The following is a 6,000-nucleotide window of genomic DNA, read 5'->3' as shown; positions in this document are numbered from 1 at the left end:
AGCTGCGCTGCGTCGACGTCATCACATAAGTTCCCGGATGTTTCCCTCCCACTTAAAGCTGGTAGAAAGCCGGTAAAATCCCAGGTTGATTGCAGGGTTGAACAAGGTAGAACCAGGTCTAAGTGCCGATTAAACCCTTTCCCTCTGCCATGAGGAGGGGGTTTAAACGGGTTTTTTGGCCAGTGGGAAAGCGGCTTATGACTGGAGTAGGAGCGTGGTGTTCATTGCTGGCAGTCGGTCAGACCATGTTCCCGATGCATGTTCGGCTCTGGACCAGAGGCTGGAGGGGGGTTTAGTTTGGGGACCAGGGGCCGGAGGGGGTCTGTAAGAGCGTGAGATTGACAGGGATATCGGTGCAGCTGAGATACAGGAGTTAATTTGAACCGGTGACACACGCAACTGTGATGAAGGTGAAAAACCTACAACAGCAAAACAAAGGAAACATGATTTTATGACACTAATAACATAAAGTAATTAAACCAATAAATACCCATAATAAAATAAGAACCCTGTTGAAAAAATAAGCGCTCCATTTTGCCCAAATTAAATGCAACAGAAGTTAAATAAGTTCAGCGCTTATTGACTTTATGAATCCTTCTGCATTCAATTAATTTGCAGTATTTTATATTTAAACACGAAAGTGAAGCTTTAAACAACTGGGCTTTTAAACATAATGAATATCGAGTCATTAGATACAAAACTTTTTGATTTTAAATATTTTATCCTTTCTGAATCGATCAATTTGATCTCAAAAGTGAAGCACTTCGATATCGTCCAACCTTCTTTACACATTTGCATCTTTTTGCTTCAGAAAATGTTTTGAAAGTGAAAACACAGTTTTCTAACACGAATACAATATTTCACAAGTTTACGACTTAGAAGTAGAATCTCTGTCATGTAAACGGGCTTCAGTGTCACACAGCAGAGATACACTGATGTTACACTGATTTCAGCTCCTGACTGGCTCCGTCCTGAAGCCTGAAGTGTGTTTGATTTCGTTCTCATCACTCAGCAGCTCGGTGTAAAGTGTCGGCGCCTCAGAGCGGGATGAGACATTCAAAACCTGCCAGTAACCTTCAACCTCAAGTCATATCAGGGCGAATTGGAGGAGAGCGCCCCAGCGTGTTATTGTTGTGCGCTCCTGTGCGTGTAACACTGAGCACCTTAATTTCACACTGTATTATCACGTTTTACTTCATTGTGTCTTTTTTTTTATTTTGGCTGTGGAAATGAAATTAGAAATAATTCCAGAAAAACTGAAGTAATTATGAACTAGACATTCAGGAAGAGATAAAACACTGAATAATATTTAAGATTACGTTGGCCATGGTAGAGCTGTGGTAGTAAATGAGAAGACTTTCTCTCAGAGATTATCATTTAATGCTGTTTTTGGTCTGATGATTTTGGCGTGAAACTTTCTTTCAGTGCGGCAGTTTCCCTAAAAAGTGTCGCTGGCTGAGGCTTCTTCTGCCAAACAGTCGTTATTCTGCTTTAAAGGAGCGCAGCGCAGTTTGCTCGTTTTATGCGAAACACTGACCCCTGCAGGCCTTAGGCGTAACTGTAGCTTAGTGAAAAGCTCGTGTCTGTGGCTTGTGCCCAAGTACGTGCACAGAAGAGGGGAACTCCTTCCTCGCTCTTTTAGCAGCGCTCGAGTAAAATGTAAGTTTCTTTTGCCTTGTGGAGTCTGTGCTGGAGCTGTGGCAGTGCTAGAAGCCGGTCTTTTCTTACTTTCTGGAAGCTCCATCCTCAGTACTGCTCAGTTGTTGCTGCTAAGCGTCTGGCGGAGTAATGGCGGACAAATCGAAACTGACTTATCGAAACTTAAGGATTACCAGGCCAGCGGGAGCGCGCATTACGTCAGGCTCAGAGCGATTCGTACCCGAATCACTCATATTGCTGTGCCTTCAGTGCGCTGCACAGGAAAATAGGAGTGATTGCGATCTTGCAAAAATAGCTCTTGCTGCCCATCAGGCAAAGGTGAAAACGTGTGTGGGTGTGAATAATTGAAAATTTAATATTTAAAACTGCACTCTAAAAACTAATTCAGGTGGCCTTTACTCATTACTCAAATAAACATGTTGTGAAATCAAAAATCAAGTTCTGAGTTGCTGTTAGACTATTTACTTGCAAACGTTATTTTATTGAGCTTGGATGACACACAAATCATGCCTTTTGATTCAATATACTATCGTTGACTTGTCAGAGTGTAAAATTTTTAGTCAGTCATGAAACGATTAGATTTTAAGTTCTGCTAATGTAAAATACATTTTGATGACGTGTCAACGGCGCAGTTTCCCTCTGCGTGCAGCGGAAACGTTCACGGCCATGAGGGTGAGCACATGGTGGGCCCAGCCGAAGCTCATTGAAGCGCTGCAGTGAATGGTAAGTCATTTTATGCTTAATTATGCCAATTTTCATTTGCTTAGGATTGAGTTGATGAAACCGAATACTGAAATCTGGAAGTGGTGACTTTGAAATCTGAGCAGTGTTGGTAGTGCAGTCTGTGTGCAGAGGCAGAGTTAGCTTGCTGATGCCAGTCATTGATTGAGGCTTAAATGTAGGAATAATGGTTTACTTTAGGTAGGTGATTAACAAAATTTAAATCATAGTCTTACTAGGGTTATTAATCACCCATTAAAAAACCGAATTGTCCTGTATTGGACGGTAAGGAATGGTCTTTGCGCCGTTTCACCATATTGGAGCAGCGCCGTCATTAACAGCAGGCAGCGCACACTTCAAAGATATCGCGTTCATTTCCGCATTTCATTAACCGGGTAAACATGCCAGTACCCCATTTCCTCTCCGTTCAGAGTTTCTAAAGCCTTAGCTTGACAGCATAGAGCCGCACGCATGCGTTCTGTCATTTCAGATTCCGTGCATCATGTCCCAGCACGCTGGGCTTACTGCATGCGGTGCGTGTCCACTGTCCAGACAGCGTGTCCGGAGCTGTGCGCCGTTTTTGAACGGGCGACCACGAGTTTTTTTTTTTTGTTTTGTTTTGTTTTGTTTTTTTTCGCGCACGCAGAACCTTTACCCCCTCATTCCACATTTTCCGCATTCTGCTCCGCCCCGCACTCTGCAGCAAACAAGCTACTATTGCAATCAGTCGGTTGCAAAGAATCATATTTCATTTGTACATGTAAATAAATTAATATTGACGTTAAAACAGCTAATGTGAGAATTAATTAAAAAAGAGGACTGTACATTTATGTTTGATTTGAAGTGATAAGTACACAGGCTATAAGAAAACTGGCATTTTGCATTGTATTAGAAAGAATAGTAATTAAGTTCATTTAAATGTTTTGTAAGGTTTCTTATATGCATGTTTAAAACTGTGCTTTTATTTAATTTACTTATCCTTTATTTCCCTACTTAGGTCTTCAGCCACCTTCCTGTGGGCCTTGCGAGGACCAAAAAAACTGGCTTTATCTTCACCTGGTATCCAGGTGTTGTGGATTTGGTCATTCTTCTGAAGTGAGTGTGAAGAAGTGTATAAATGTTTTTTTAAACCATTATTTTTCCACTGCTGATTGATTCAATGATTCATGTTTGGTTCTCATCCTGGTGTGCCCTGTAGATATGTGAAGAGTTCAAGAAGATAACAACAATCAGCTGTGAATCGACCTTTCTGGCCAAGCTGGACCAGTGCACCCCAAAATTGATGGCCTTGACCCAATCAAGAGGAGGAGCTGCAGGCATGAATATAAGACACATTAAGGACATGCTCCTTGAGGTATAATCAACTTTGTTACAAATAGACCTTTATTTTAGATATGTGTCTGCTCCCTGTTTCATGTTGTCATGATTTTGGGTGGGGCTTGCATCTTATTTTGTTTTTTTATCTATTCTATGAACCAGGACAACATGGTTGAAAAGTGGAGAGAAATTGCCATTCGCTGCCTCATAGTCGATCTTGGAGAGAAGGAAGAGGACCTTTTCAAACAGTACTGCGTAAGTACTTGATGACACTTGTTTTGAATCTTGGTTGAGTTGCTTGTGTAGCGGGTCCTGGTGGGTGTTCACTATCAGATATAGAGGTAATCCTTTGAAAGGAATGACCTGGAAACAGTGAAAATGTTAGAGAAATCAGCGACACAGGACAACAGTTGCTCATTCTCCATCCATCCGGATTATGAGCTCGCCTTCACCTGGGCATCACTAAACCTAAAAGATTAAAAGATCTAAACAGAAGGTGAAACATTAAAAAAAAAAAAAAAAGGAATAAGTTAAAACCTGATTCTAACACCTTATTGCTTCTGCAAGGATGTGGAGGAGCTGGACGAAGACCTCTCCATGCATGTGATGAAGATTGCCATCATTGGTAATGGACATGCAACCATCGTCATTGAGGGAAACAAGATCCTGCAGGGGATTGATGTCGCCAGATCCTGTGCCTTGCTCATGGGAATAATCTATGCTCTTAATCTTCATCAAGACCAATCTTCAGAGCAGAGTTCATCAACCTTGCTTGAGTGAGATGCTTACATCACAAACACTCACACCTGCTTGTTTTTTATTTCTGCCTGTGTTCTGTGACGGTGTTAGTGTATTTGCTGTTTGCACTTGTAAGGATTTATTGCCACTAAGGATTTATTGATGTTAACTTTAATAAATGTTTCTTATAAATGTGATTATTTCTGTCTGATTTTTTTCTTCATTTTGAGCAGCAGGAAAGAATTCCTTAGCTGTTGGCCAGTTGCCATGTTTTGACATCCCCTTCATGTTTGTAGATACGCCTAATACAACCGTTCAGAAGGTGTTTGTCATCTTCTTGCTGTCAGAGCTATTTTCCCTCACGATGGCAGAGATCAACTGAATTAAGTTCAGTGTACTAAGAAATGTGTTTTACTGTGGCCAAAAAGCTTCTTCAACTAACTTAAAAGATTCTATTGGATCAACTTAAACACTTGCATCCATGTTGACAATTATTAAATTCAGTGTACAAGAAATATGTTTCATTGTGGCCTAAAAGCTTCTTAACCTTACTTAAAACATTCTATTGGTTCAGCTTAAATAATTGCATCCATGTTTATAATTATTAAGTTCAGTGTACTAAGAAATGTGTTTTAGTGCGTACTAAAAGGTAATTCAACGTACTCAAAAAATTGCTTTGAATTAATGTAATTCTGCCAGCAATTGGTTCAACTTAAAAATTCTAGTGGAAAACGTTAACACAACTTTTTGTGTTGGCACAGTGCTTTATTTATTAGAGTGTGCGCTGTACCCCTTTAATAAACTGAACCGACTGATGGCTGGGATCAAATGAAGAAGCTTTTAGAGGACACATATGTCAACTGATGAACGTTTTAACACATCTGCACGTTTTAACAGTGCAAGGTGAGAGGTTAGACCGTTTCTTCACTTCCTGTCGCACCAGAATCAGCCTGTAAAGATCCATGTTTCGCTCCATTTCCAGGCTGATTAATGCACCCTTAAAGTAAACCACACACTAAAAACCCACATCTGTCTTTCCTTTGCATCTTTAATAAAGAAAACACATCCCAGGTTCATTATTCCTTCTGCTTTGTTTCTTTTCTGATGTCGCCTCACACTCTTTTTCCCCCCCGAGTCTCTCTTAAAGCAACAGAACTAATTTTTTTTAAACAGGTAAACTAGCATATGGATAGAAATTTGTAGGAAATATATTACTTTATCTGAATCAATAAGAAATAATGCGTTCATTCATGATGCTGCATCTTTTAAAAGACATGCAGCTTCATTTGAAACGTCTCTTGAGTGCGACAGGCGGCTTCCGAGACGTGGCGGACTCCCCCTGCCATGTGACGCCAGCGCGCCCGTTTGATTACAGGCATGGCCGCTCTTTGTCGTGGTAATGACAGCCTTTCAGAGACGCCACCTTGAACCCTGTGCCCTCCGAGTGCTTTAAATTCTTTTGAGATGCTGCTTTAATAGCCGAGCGGCTGCATAATCAACAGCATGTTGACATTTAAGCATGAAAGCTGCAAATTGGAGCACCGTGTGTGTGCGTGTGTGTGTGTG

General features: G+C 40.9%; 1 long non-coding RNA gene across 1 annotated transcript; it reads left to right on the top strand.

Moving 5' to 3' along the window:
• Nucleotides 1-3,636: 3,636 nt before the first annotated feature.
• On the top strand, nucleotides 3,637-4,631 carry LOC115402138 (uncharacterized). Its single transcript, XR_003933086.1, has 3 exons — nucleotides 3,637-3,733; nucleotides 3,859-3,951; nucleotides 4,264-4,631. It is a non-coding gene; the product is annotated as an uncharacterized LOC115402138 (long non-coding RNA).
• The last annotated feature ends 1,369 nt before the right edge of the window (nucleotides 4,632-6,000 follow it).

Source organism: Salarias fasciatus, chromosome 15 (assembly GCF_902148845.1).
Source record: "Salarias fasciatus chromosome 15, fSalaFa1.1, whole genome shotgun sequence".
NCBI classification, from domain to species: domain Eukaryota; kingdom Metazoa; phylum Chordata; class Actinopteri; order Blenniiformes; family Blenniidae; genus Salarias; species Salarias fasciatus.
Note: the sequence above shows the minus strand (reverse complement) of the source record. Positions and strands in the feature narration are given on the sequence as shown.